The following is a 13,210-nucleotide window of genomic DNA, read 5'->3' on the forward strand; positions in this document are numbered from 1 at the left end:
TTTTTCATTGTGAAATTTCAACTGGTCATGAAGACAATAAAGGTCAAATTATCAACTGGGCAGAGAGTGCACATGGAGAGCACAGAAGGCCAACGGTAGCTCTGATCTTGTGGTTAGTTCTGTAGCTGCTCTGGGCCCTGCATACACAGGATACATTGGGTATGCTGGATACGTTCCATACTGCTCAACAGCTACCAAGGACGTGTAGGAAGCCCTGATTTGCTTGCAGTCACTTTGTACCTATTTCTGTTCCTTTATGCATGCACAGGAGATTACTCATTTGGAGGGGAAAAAGATTCTGGTAATTTGGGTGTACACTGCTGAACTGCCTTGCTCTTTAACTAGAAAAGTTCTTCCTGTACCTCCTGCTCAGTGACACCCAGGACTTCTCCAGCAGGGAAAGCATGGTGTGTGAAACAGTTCACCTGGAGACTGGATGAGTCCTCATCCTGGGAACATGTGAGGTTCCACAGTTTCAGGCAGGGGGAACAAAATGAGTACCCAGCTGCATTCCTGTCTTCTTGGGATTGGACTAGATGATCTTTCGAGGTCCCTTCCAATCCCTAACATTCTGTGATTCTGTGATTCTGTGATTCTTCAACTTACAAAGCTGGTTGGAGAACAGTGATCCTAAACTTGTCTCTTGCATCACCCTTTCTCCTTGTGCTTGATTACCTTCATGTCTGCCATTAATGGACTGTGTTTTCAGTGCTTTTATATCATTTATCATGACAGGAGTGATGCCTGTTACAAGTTTGCCTTTCAGTGCAATACATAAAGGAGTACAGATCAGCCTAAAAATATTATTTTATGTATTTTTAATATATTATGAGAACACATTCATCCATAAAACCATGAGAGGGCAGCATTCTCTCTGCCATTCATATTCTCTTTCGGCTGGAAAATTAAGAGAGACTTTCTTTAGCATTCATCTCATAAACCACAGAGAAGTGTTATATATAATTCAGAGCTTGGTTCAATATTCTTTGTAATCAATAGGAATGTTCCCCGTGATTTAAATAGGTGTTGAACTGGGGCTTCAGTTGTTCAAAATGACATCAGGAAGAGCTGTCTGCATAATTTAAATCAGAAGATACTGAAAATAACCAGTCAGGAAACAATTTTGGTGGTGGTTAACCATTGGAACGAAATACCAAGAATACTGGTGTATTCTCCACTTCTTGATGTCTCTGAATACAGACTAGATGTTTCTTTGGAAAAAGTGGACAAAAGCTACTGGGTTCAATACTGAGGTAGCGGAGTGGTGTTCTGTGAACGCATGGCATGAAAGAGAAGTTGATGCTGTATGTATGCAGAAAAGATAAGCCACACATTTTCATATGCAGTTAGCAGATAATCAGTGGAATAACACCTTAAGGCTCCAAGGAGTGATTTTACAATCAGAATGGGATGTATTTCCACATGATCTTCTCTAAGGCAGTTCAGAGCATTTGCGTCATCTGTATTACACGAGCAGTCAGGTTTGCTAAGCAGAATGATCTCTCTGGCTCTGGAGTCCATTAATCTGGCCAATACGATTCATCTAGCCTATACGATAGTTTCATTGCAAAATTTTACAGCTGTCATGTGATCCTTTGAGCAACATGCAATACATTATTGTAGCCATAAATGATTGGGGTTTTTAGAAGAATTAACTGTGCATTTTTTGTAAAATTAGAACAGCTTAAGACAGAGAGAGAGGTTTTGAAAAGGGGAAACAGAACTGTTTACCTCCAAATAATTGCTTCAGAAATAACTTAGGTCACAAGGAACTACAGATTTTCAGCCAGATGAACATTTAGACATCTCACAATGTCAGTCCAATGTAGAGTGGCAAGTGCTAATTAGCATTCTTGCTTGCAGTTTCATCAGAGAGAAGGAGTATTTAATGAACATGGAAGCCAAGCTACTACAGAATCACAGAATCACAGAATGTTAGGGATTGGAAGGGACCTCGAAAGATCATCTAGTCCAATCCCCCTGCCGGAGCAGGATTGCCTAGACCATATCACACTGGAACGCGTCCAGGCGGGTTTTGAATGTCTCCAGAGAAGGAGACTCCACAACCTCTCTGGGCAGCCTGTTCCAGTGTTCGGTTACCCTCACCGTAAAGAAGTTTTTCCTCATATTTATGTGGAACCTCCTGTGCTCCAGCTTGCACCCATTGCCCCTTGTCCTGTCAAGGGATGTCACTGAGAAGAACCTGGCTCCATCCTCATGACACTTGCCCTTTCCATATTTATAAACATTAATGAGGTCACCCCTCCGTCTCCTCTTCTCTAAGCTAAAGAGACCCAGCATTCTTTCTATACTGCTTGACATGGTGACCCAGCTCCGACCTCCACGGGTTTGTGATGAAATTGTATTTTCTTATTTGCTTACTTCATCTCCTGCTGGGGAGGGAAATTCCTGTATGTCTCTTATTCTCTGTATTTCAGTCATTTCAACACCCCTAAAATGATGCACAAAGTTTTCACTGTGAATACCCTTAGGAAGTACCACAAACTGTGGTTTCACAGAAAAGTCATTGGGACAAATGCAATGGTGGGGAAACGTGCACGATTCAGAAAGAGTGACGTGCCCAAGCAACCATCCAGCATGTGAGAAAACAAAGAACCTTCACAACGGTTGGCAGTAAAAGAAACAAAAATGTTATTTGATCTATATCTACTTGCATTTTCTTTCATTGATATACACTACTCAAAAAGCTTTCCCATTGTTTCGGGGGGAAAGAAGTTGTGTCTATCTATCTGTGATGTTTAATTAGGGCCTTCATAAAGAAAAATGTTAATTTTCTAGTTATGTTTTGAAGACTACTAAAGGGTGTTAGCATTTGTTAACTTGAAATATTTTCACATTGTTTCCATAACAAAGAAAAATGTGAGGTATTATTTAATTTCCCGTAACTTGCAGTATAAAAATGAATTGAATAACAAGTGAGCTTTGCCAAGAGGGCTGTATATTTTTTTTGAGAAATAATGTAGCTCGTTCAGACTAGCTCACATTGTACATGAGGTTTGTATTAGCACTTTTTCAATGGCTCTTAAAAGCTTTTTTTCCCTGCTATTCAACTCAATACCGAAGCTCCAGTTCAGGAAGGTACTTCATAGTGTGAGTTAACCCTATTCAAAGCAGTGGGCTGCTGATGCACTTAGAGTTGGACATGTGCTTACACATCTCAGGAAGGAGGGCTTGGCATACAGTGAAACTAGCTGGTGTGTGTCAGACCCGCACATGATTTGAGTCTCACCTAAGTTTTGATTTGATGTCTAAGTTCCTGCTGCTCTTAATTGGTGTGTGGGATGCCACTGCCTCATGCTTGATCTTATCTTGATCTTATTTATTCGAGTAACATTCAAGAGGCCATAGCCCCATTGTGAGTAGTGTAAAACAGGGAAGTATAAAATGCAAATAATCAAGACAGGCCCCAAAAGAAATGTCACAACATGCAGGGAAAATGAATAAGGTAGGAGTAGCAAGCAACATCATAGCTTTATGACTCTTCCTTTTTGGATGGAAGATGGCGTAAGGCTGGGGAGGGAGGGGTGAGATGAGGGAAAGGCAGCAAGGCTGCTTGAAGATGTGGAGATGGAGATAAGGGGTGGGAAAAAAACAGCTCTTCACTGTGGGGCAATGGAAATCCACTCAAGAGTGCTCAGAGGTCCTTCATCTGGATTCTGCTCCAAACGGACAGGTTCACTCTCCTCTTCTTGTTGAATCCAGCCCCTACTGCTGCGTGGCAGGGAGAGGGGAGATGGAGAGATAACCATTGCTGTCTAGCTTTTGCTTTTGCCAGAGTGGCTGATGAATCTCCTCCTCCACCCTTCTTGTCTTCATGTCTGGGCTTTAGTTTGCTTTTCTCTTTTCTGTGCGGTGTTGTTGTGGAAGGCCATGGATTTTGACTTAGTTTAACAGTCAGCTGATGTATTCAACAGGGAGCTTATTTTGCTAAATAAGCTACAAAGCAAAACACCAAGAAGTATATTGCAGTGAAATAAAATACAGACTCTAATTGACACAGTAGTTTTGAATAAATCTTTCCATTGTCACAGTCAGTGCACTAAATGCCAAGGCCTGTCAGCACCACTTCTTAGTTACCTACCCAAGGTAATTATATAGCTCTTCTCACTGCAGAATCCAAGTGCATCCCAATTTGAGGTATTAATCTGTTAGCAATCACAGTTTATGGCTTTTTACCCAAACAGAATAAAAAAACAAGGCAAAAATAAATGACAGGCTCCATCTTGCAAGACAGTCAGATCCCGTCTCAGCTTCCAGAGCCAAAATAATTTGGAGATCACTGTAGCTGTCTTGCTGGGAGTGCGTGGGTGAGGCAGTGCCACAGCAGAGAACTGAAGTCAGCTCTTTCAAGAGCCTTACACGGGGCCACCCATCCTTTTGTGGAGAAATGGCCTTGGGGAAGTAATGTGCAATTTCTCCCTTCTCCTTTTATGTCCAGACTCCCAGGCAGTCCCAGTCCTCGTGGGCACGAGGCCGAACATTCGATTTAGCAAACATTTGCAAACAGCCCATGCCACCCACATGTGAGGTTGGAATTATATTATAAATAGGAAATTTGCTGCATTTGGTTATGGAACTGCAATGCTTTTCATCCCTTTACAACTTCAAACTCCGCATGTGAGCAGGAACAGCGGCCGCTTTGTCCTCGGAGTTGCTCGAGTCTATACAGAAGAGAGGCATCTAGTGCACACTTATACTGAAATTTTTACATCTGTCCTTCTGTGTGGCTATGTAAGGGTATTTCCACTCTGAACATGTAAAATCATTTTATAGGCAGAACGGGAGGAAAAATGAACCCCCCATTTATGAGAAATCTGAGGCGGAGGGAAAGGAAAAGAGGATGTCACTGATTGCAGTCATCTGCTATTGCAGGCCAGACATCACACGGTCCCTTTCAAAAAATTAATCATTTAGTGAAATAAAAAAGTTCTCATACCAGTCTGGCCCCAAACTGTGTCCTGTGCACCTCATTGACTTCAGCTGGCATCCCTGGGTTGTATGTCAGATTGCAATTAGGCCTTTGAAATTAGAAGAAAAAGAAAGACCTTTTGTGGCATTTTGTGCAGAATAGGTTTAAATAATTTATGTATTTAGGCTTCCAGAACTGATATTATGTTCGGGGGAAAAAAAATCACTTTTTTATTTTCTCAATTTTCTTCTGTTTTTCACAGGCGGCCCCTTTCTGTTCTCCTTCTGCACTAAAGGGCCAAAATTTGTCGCGGTAAATTTATCTGTAAAAATCTATATAGTTCAAGATTCTGCTATTGTGAAGAAATCCCACTGTATTTAAAAAGAGGTATTCAGGCAGGTCCTATAAAAAAGCATTATTCTCCTGCAAAATCTGCCCTAAAAACCTTTTGGAATTTATTTGTGATAGTTTGTAGGTTGTTTTTTTTTTTTCCAAATTGCTATATAGCAAGGATATAGTTTTGTATAAAATTCTAAAAGCTCAAAAAGTGTATGAAAAGATAATAATTTTCTATTAAATGCTAAAGGACTTTCCTCCAAGAGGATATAAGCAAGCCCTACAGGAACTGGTAGTTATGCTGCAGGAGGATTTTTCAGGCTTAGAGAGCTTGGAGGAGGGTGTTGGAATGCATTAGTATTCATTCCACATTCTTGCCTGCTGTTCCACATCACTGTTTTGTGCCTCCATAAACTGCTCTGGATACAGATCAAAATTATTTAAAAGAATTCACAGCGAAAAAAAAGCAGAGCTGCAGTTTCTATGTATTTCCACATTGCCTTCATTTTCATTGACATTTACTCTGTTAGCCTTTTTATGGTAATATGAAAAAAGATGGCAGAAGCAGAGAAGGGAAAGGCTTTCTCTGATAAGAAAGGTTTTTACATTTTAGAGAGAAGTTCTCACAACAAATCAGAGCGCTGTTAGCTTTCCTTGTGCAGTCAGCATTAATTTAAAGCAGCAGCACTTAATTCTTTAACTGAAAGGACACTAAAATTATTATTATTCTTTCTAGTTTGCAATATCTGCTTTTACGTAGGAAAAAGTATGTTCACTTCTTCTTAATAGGGTGAACATTCACTTCCTCTCTTTTTATTTTTCGCTTCCCAAGACTCTTGAGTCCTAAGCCAGTCCAAGAGCCGACCTGGCCAAGGAGCCATGCTTCCATCTCCTCGAGTTGAAATCATAGCTGCAGGGACACTTATTGCAAACTTTCATGAAAGATCAAGTGGGCAGGGTCACCTGCAATACATGGCTTTATCAAGGAAGTTCTGCTTTGCTCCTGCTAAAAAAATCTGCTTCTTACTAATAGCTTGGAGGGAGGAATCTTTAATTTCTTGTTCCCTGAGACAACCTTGGTGGCCCACCACCACTGACTCTAGGCTCCTTCCTTAATATTTGTCCTAGTAGTGATATTCTTGAATCCTGATTCAAAAAGAACATAGTAATATGCAAACTTGTCTCACAGTACGAAGCTGTATTGCCTACTCTGATAGCAGGTCAGAAGAATTCTTGTATCTCTAAAAATATGAAAGTGTATGGAGATCTCAATGAAAAAAAAAAAAAGCAGAGGCTAGAAAGTTGAGGGGAAGCATCAAAAGCAAAATCCCCCCAAACACTGGGAGCAGACAAGCTTAGAAGAAAGCTGAGAGGGAAGCTTAGAAGTTTTTAGTGGGGTGAATAAAGGTGGATTCAAGGAAGAGGTGCATCTTGCGCACACACATACATACAGAGAAGTCAAACGTCCAATGCTTAAAATTCGCATTTCATGAAATACAGCAAACCCACGGTGCTAACTGAGGCACAGTGTGGTAGATGAAAAATCTTTACATCAACAGCATTCTCTTGTGGACAATAGCCACTTGTCCCTGGGCAATCTCTTTAAAAGCCCTGGTCCCTACTGGGTGAAGCGCTGGAATTTGTGCTGTTGCTCTCAGGGTGCCACCCTGCTGTGCATATGGTGATGGAGAATAAATATGCATGAAGTCGACAGTTAGTTTGGCTTCCACCAAAGCTTAATTTAGCTCACTTGTCAGCGCAGAATAAGAGAAATTAATAACAATAATTAATAGTTCTTTTAACACAGCGAGTAAAGAGCAGCACATGATAAAAATGCTAAATCTGGGGAAACTTCAGAGCTGGGAGACAAGGACTGTGCAATGCACTCCACATTGCTGAGGAGGTAAAACATACTTTGCAGGGCACTAATGGACTAAACAAAAGAAAATGTCTGGTCAGAGGGAACGAAGGAATGTGCTGGAGGGAGGATGTAGTGCAGTCCATGCCGGCTGGAACGCATCTCCCAAGGAGGCTGAAATTCCTTCCACCTTCTCCCCCCTCCTTTTTTTTGGTTTTCAACCTTCTCTGCCAAGAAAAGGACAAAAACTTTATTATGCCTGAAGTTTGGCGACAAGCAAAAGTACCTCAAAGGTGCTTCAGAGCATTTAGTACATGTGCACGTGCTATTTCTGCAGGGACATGGCAGGCTTTCTGAGTGACTTTTGCCATCATCCACAAATTGCATATTCCCTCTGTGTTACTTCACAAAGGTCCCTCCTTTTTTTCTTGGCTTGCACCACTGTACTTCCTTTGAAGCCAGAAGCTGCAGAGCTGACATTGTGAAAGGAATTTCAAATAAATTCTGATAGCCGTTTTGGGGAGGAAACATCGGGTGTTCATTATTGATTTTGTTATTTTATTGTGATTGTTTCTGTGCGAGTCATAAGTGGGGCTTTTTGTGGGTGGTGCTGTACAAAGTCCGAGGAAGGCAGCATGCTTTCTTAAGAAACTTCAAAATGTTTTTAAAAGTACAGCAAGTAGACGGCAGAGAAGTACATTCAATTTTTATAACATGTATCCATGCATATATTACATACCCTTTAAAAAAATCTTCCTTTATACTAGCCTGTCCTGCCCCTCAGATACTCATCCCTCACAGGCAGTGGGTTGCTCACAGAGAGGGTGGATGTACTAGAAAGTAGAATCTTCAAACTTCATTCAAGAAGGGCAACCTATGAACGGAGGACAGTACTGATGAAGACATAGAGATGGTTGTGGGAAAATGGGCAAGCTGAGGCTGGCCTCAGTGGCATGGTGAAGGAAACAGAAGCCACATGAAAAGAAACATGAGGATAATTAGGAAGGGAAAGGACCATGTCTCTCTCAAAAGTGTGGACAAGATGCTTTAACTCAATTCAGTGGGAAAAGGAGAGGCTGTTGAAGTTCAAAGGAGCATGGTACTGATATGCCAGAGGGCAAGGTCAGGAACTTTTTATAAAAAGGGCAAGAGGAATGCTGTATGTGTCTGAAATTACTGGATTTGTAATGTTATCTACATACTTCACAGGACTGACATACAGATTGCTTGATATTTGCAGCTGGAAAATACCGCTTTTATCCCCAATACTCTTACTTTGGTTGGTTTTCTTAAAAGGCTGCACTCTCTCACAGTGCTGCTTCTGTCCAACCTCCATAAAGTCTACACTTGAGGCTCCAGTCTCTTATCTCACCCTTGTTTCAGATTCTTCAGCATTCAAAGTCCTTGCTGTACTGTAGAGGTTTACTGCCACAAGAAGCAGCCAAGGTCCCGTGCCAAGGAGCAGACAGCTTCTTCTCATAGATGATAACTGCCTTTAACTACTTTTCTGTTTGGAAGGGGAGAGCCTAGAAATCCACAGGTCGTGAAGCCATTTGGAAGTAAATGATACAGCTGTCCGTCAAGCTGCACAAGCCAATAGCTGGTTCACAGTTGAATGAACCCAGTGTCTGAGAGATTTAAATTCTAAGCATGTAGAAAAAACCCCTCAGATGTCCATGCAAAATTCACTGAAGGCTGAGCACAGCATCATTGCTGGCCTGCCATCCTTGCGTATGTGGAAAACCAGAAGGAGGGAAAATTGGTGCTATGTTAATACCACCCAAATATACACAATGAAGTCAGACTGAAAGCAATGAAATTACAGCTGCTCCTCATGAGCTAACGGGACCATTTTCCTTAACCAGTGACCTTCAATTACAGAGTAGCAAGCAAATTAGTAGAGACAAAAAAGAAAAACCTGTTAGCCAGAAAATCTTACTGGCTAAAGCTTGTCTTGTTTCAGTTCCAGTTTCCGTAGCTTTCGGTAAAGTATGTGCTGTCTCTTTTGGAGTACTGGTGTTAACTGGAAATGTTGATTCTGGTAACAATGAATTCCTTCTTATCAAAAGGTTGGGGTTTACGACTGAGTTTTTCAGAAGACCTTAAAGCTTTCTGAGTGCTTAAAGGGTCTGAATCATTGCAAGAAGCCTCCTGATGCCACAGAGGTCAAGTCAGGAAGAAATTCAAGGCCAAAAAAGCCAAGGCAGGAATGACTAAATGAAACCGCCATTTCTCAGTTCCCAGCCCTACGGCATCCCTTGTGCTTGAGGTTGTTTGCCTGTAGGTCAGAGTGACTGTGAAGCAGGCTGGGATGCAAATATACAGTGCAGCAATTTGGTGGCCCCCATACAGAAGTACAGGGCTTACTCTCAACTTCTGCCATCTGAAAGTTGGGAGTCTGATCCTGCTTGGTTCAGGTTGCTTACACAACCTGAAAAATTCACAAATCCAGATGAGTGTTGTGGTATGAACCCACTTTGAAAGGGGACTAGAGAAGATAATGTTATCTGCAAGCTAAGGGTGTCCACACAGGGAAGCAGCACTTTTCATATTCACAAGCTGACTTAATTCCCTAGGTAGGCAAGCCTGAACAGCAAAGAATATATGATGGCTTTCTTCACTTTGAAGTTGGAGGAGATGTTTGTATTTGTTTATGCCTGGTAACTTTATACACATTCTGTGACTCTAATTTTTCAGTTCCACCGTTGCAACCTTCAAATCCCATAATCCAAATCAAGTTCTGTTTTGATAGGACAAGCTTCATCTTTCCTTCTCTGGATACATAGTTTGACAAATGAGGTTTTCCTTTCAGTATATTAGCACCTCATATCTGCCTCAGATTTCAAAATGAGACAAGGTCTCAATCAAAAAAAATGAGGCAAAACCATTTACAAGATAAACCAAGCCACACAGTTAAAACAAAGATAACCACTTAGGTACAAGTTTTCTTTTGACAACATTATTAACTAAATACCTTTTCTCTTCCTTCAGCATATATTGGCATGAAAACTTTTCCCCAGGGTTTCTGGGTTATATGAGAGAAAAGGGATGGGGAAATATGGCAGGGGGTTTTCACCTACTTAGGCAAAATCTGAAACATACGTTCCTGCTACCTGAACCACGACATTGTCCACATATTATCAGTTTCCTTAAGCCTTCATTTTCAAAGTTTTCCCAGAATAGTTCAGATCATCAGCTCTTACAATTTAAACAGAGAGATTAATTTCCAAGGGACTGCTGTAATATCATGGTAGAATGCCAGGTTGTTTCTTTCTTGCAGCTACTAATATGTTTGTTTTCAGAGGCAATCGATCTTTTTTGAGATCCCTCTTCCCCTTAGTTTGACAGAAATCTGTTAATGACGAAGCTCTGAGTGTTCTCTAAATGCAATGTGTGGTGAACTTTGAGTCCCAAGCCTGAAGCCACAGTCTTCCCACTGTTTGTCGCTTGGGCTCAATAAACATCACACTGATATATTGAGATGACTCAGCCATGCAGCGTTCACCTGCCAGCACCAACTCACTGGTCTGGACTTGTGAGTTTTTCCAGATAGCAGACAGGCTGAAAGAGCAAAGCCATTTATAGACCTGGTGATTATAATGATGCATGGGAACAAAAATAGATTTATAACAATCATAACATCCAGGACAGCAATACAAATAGTGAGGATAAAAACCAGTGAAAGATAAATACCTGTCTGGAAATATGACTACTACTGAATCAATAAGCTGATGTCCTACCAAAAGCACGTCATTACAGATTGAAAGCAATGTGGTATTAGTAGCTTTCGGTTTGCCCGATGAAAGTGGTCCTTTTTCTCCAGTTTTATGTACTGTTACAAGTTGCGATGAAACATTTCTCTTAACTAGAGGGCTGTTTCTGCATCACTTTTAAAACAAGCTAGTCATATTCCTGTAACGTGGAACGGGCTACTTAATGCCTATATTCACCACTTTAGGTTTGCTAATAAATGAAGAAATCCTGATTTTTATTTTTTTTTTTAGTTTCTTTTCCTATTACATCTTGTAAACTCTGTTGCGGATAATGAATAATTAAAGGAACTTAACTTTTAAAAAACAATTTCAGGCTGTGTTCCTTCCCTCTTATGGCATGTAGTCACAAACGTGGTTCTTTTAAACACTGCTGAGAACAACTTGGTTGTAGCATGGACAAGTGTTTATTACAGGGTTTACTGCCTTGTCCTATGATTCCATGCTCTGCAAAGCACATCTTAACTAATTCCCAAAGGCAAAGTGGCAACACTGTAAAGCACTTGTGAAAACATTCAAACTGCAGTTTAAACCTTGTTAAAGAGCAGTTCTTCTCTGAAAAGTGACACTAAAAATGGCAGTGTGGGATCCTGTATTTATTGTCTATTTGTGATTTCCAGATCCAACATGCTAAGTACAACTATATAGTTCCCTCCTAACATCCACAGCCAGCTCCACAGACTCTGATGAGATTAGGCAGTTGAAACTTTCATGTTCAGGTATCATTAAGATGACGGTCTCCTTAGCATCTGTCCAAACCTGCTGTCCTCACTGAAACAGATACATCTTGGCACCCTTCCATTTAGTTGAATGAGCTCAAGAAGGATCTTGAGTTTTCTTCTCATTAACCTGTGTCAGTTTTTTCACTGCTTATGGGAGTAAAACGTCTTTTCAGGCAAGTCAGCAAATCTAACTCCGAACATAAATATACACAAAGCAGATGTGGTGAAGAAGATGCCACTTCTTAACCATAGCCACATTTTCAGCTAAAGAATTTTAATGGCTTTTTAATTTTTCTGGTCTGTTTCGCAGCATAAAATATTTAATCTCTAGAAAATTCTGATATGAACAATAGTCTCTATACTTATTAACCTGTTTAAACACAGACTTATGAGCTACATTTTTATTTCCCTAGAGAGCCAGCTGTTGTGTGTTTATGGCTAGAACCAGCAATGAGAAGACACGGCCCAATCCAAAACCCACTGAAATTCAGTTTTACACTGTTCAATTAAGCACAAGGAGCTTGCTATAGGTTTGATGCTTTTCTTTCTACTGTATCCGAGCAGGAAGCAATCAGCCTCCCCCACCTCCTAGGCACCTCTGAGCTGACACTGGAGCTTGCGCTTCCCAATCAGGAGAAGAGACACATTGCCATGTCCACCTCTTGGCCTCTGAGGGAATAAAGCTAGTTTGACTTAAATAACTTCTGCTGATGGAGTCGCAGTAGCATTCTGGTTGACACTTAAAGCTGGCCCCTATATGGAGAATACTGTGCTCATGCATAGCTACCCTTACATGGTTGAAGATGGCCATTTGACAAATAGTTCTTCCCCCTGCCCCTACCACAAAAACATAGAAATGCAGAAGTAGGTCCTGTTTATTGGCACTACGGTCCCTTTATGTGGGCAGTATGTTGATAAATATATCTAAGAATAGATGCTAAAGTACTAAAAGGCTCTGAAAAGATTACAGGAACAGTTACAGCATCTGTTCAAGGTGCAATAGTAATTGAATGGTGACTACTCCCAACAGATGCCAGCAATACTCCCTCAGGTGCTAGGGTTTCCCTGCCAGTTTTCACATCATCTCTTACAAAGAACTCATCACTATTTCAAGTGTCTTGAATTTTTATCGTCCTGACAAGTGTAATCAGCATCTGTTTCAATCTTAGGTTATGCTTGATGGGTGTTCAAATGATTACAGATGTGTAAGGAGGAATGCGCGAGGTTGTCCTTCTTGAGGACGATGGTTTCCTGACTTAGTGTAGCTGAATTTTTATGAAGCAATATGCAGGCTTTTTTCACCTCACTCTTTTGCCAGTCCTGTACAGCCTTGTGACTCAAAGGGCCAAAACTGCCCAACCCAGAGCCAACGTGGGCCCCAGGTTTCAAATGCTCAAGAGCTGGAATATCCAGAGCTGAGGTTTTGGTCTGACCTCTGAAAAGGGAGAGAAAACCATCTGTGAAAACTGGAGGCACATCTGGGTTTGGCTTCTACCCCAGGATCCCACAGCCTCCCATAATCACTTTCTCAGTATTTGCAGGTTGGGAAAATAAATCCTTTCTCCGCACCTTTGCTTGGGAAGCAGTGCTCAGC

This window comes from Nyctibius grandis, chromosome 3 (genome assembly GCF_013368605.1).
Source record: "Nyctibius grandis isolate bNycGra1 chromosome 3, bNycGra1.pri, whole genome shotgun sequence".
Taxonomy (NCBI): Eukaryota; Metazoa; Chordata; class Aves; order Nyctibiiformes; family Nyctibiidae; genus Nyctibius; species Nyctibius grandis.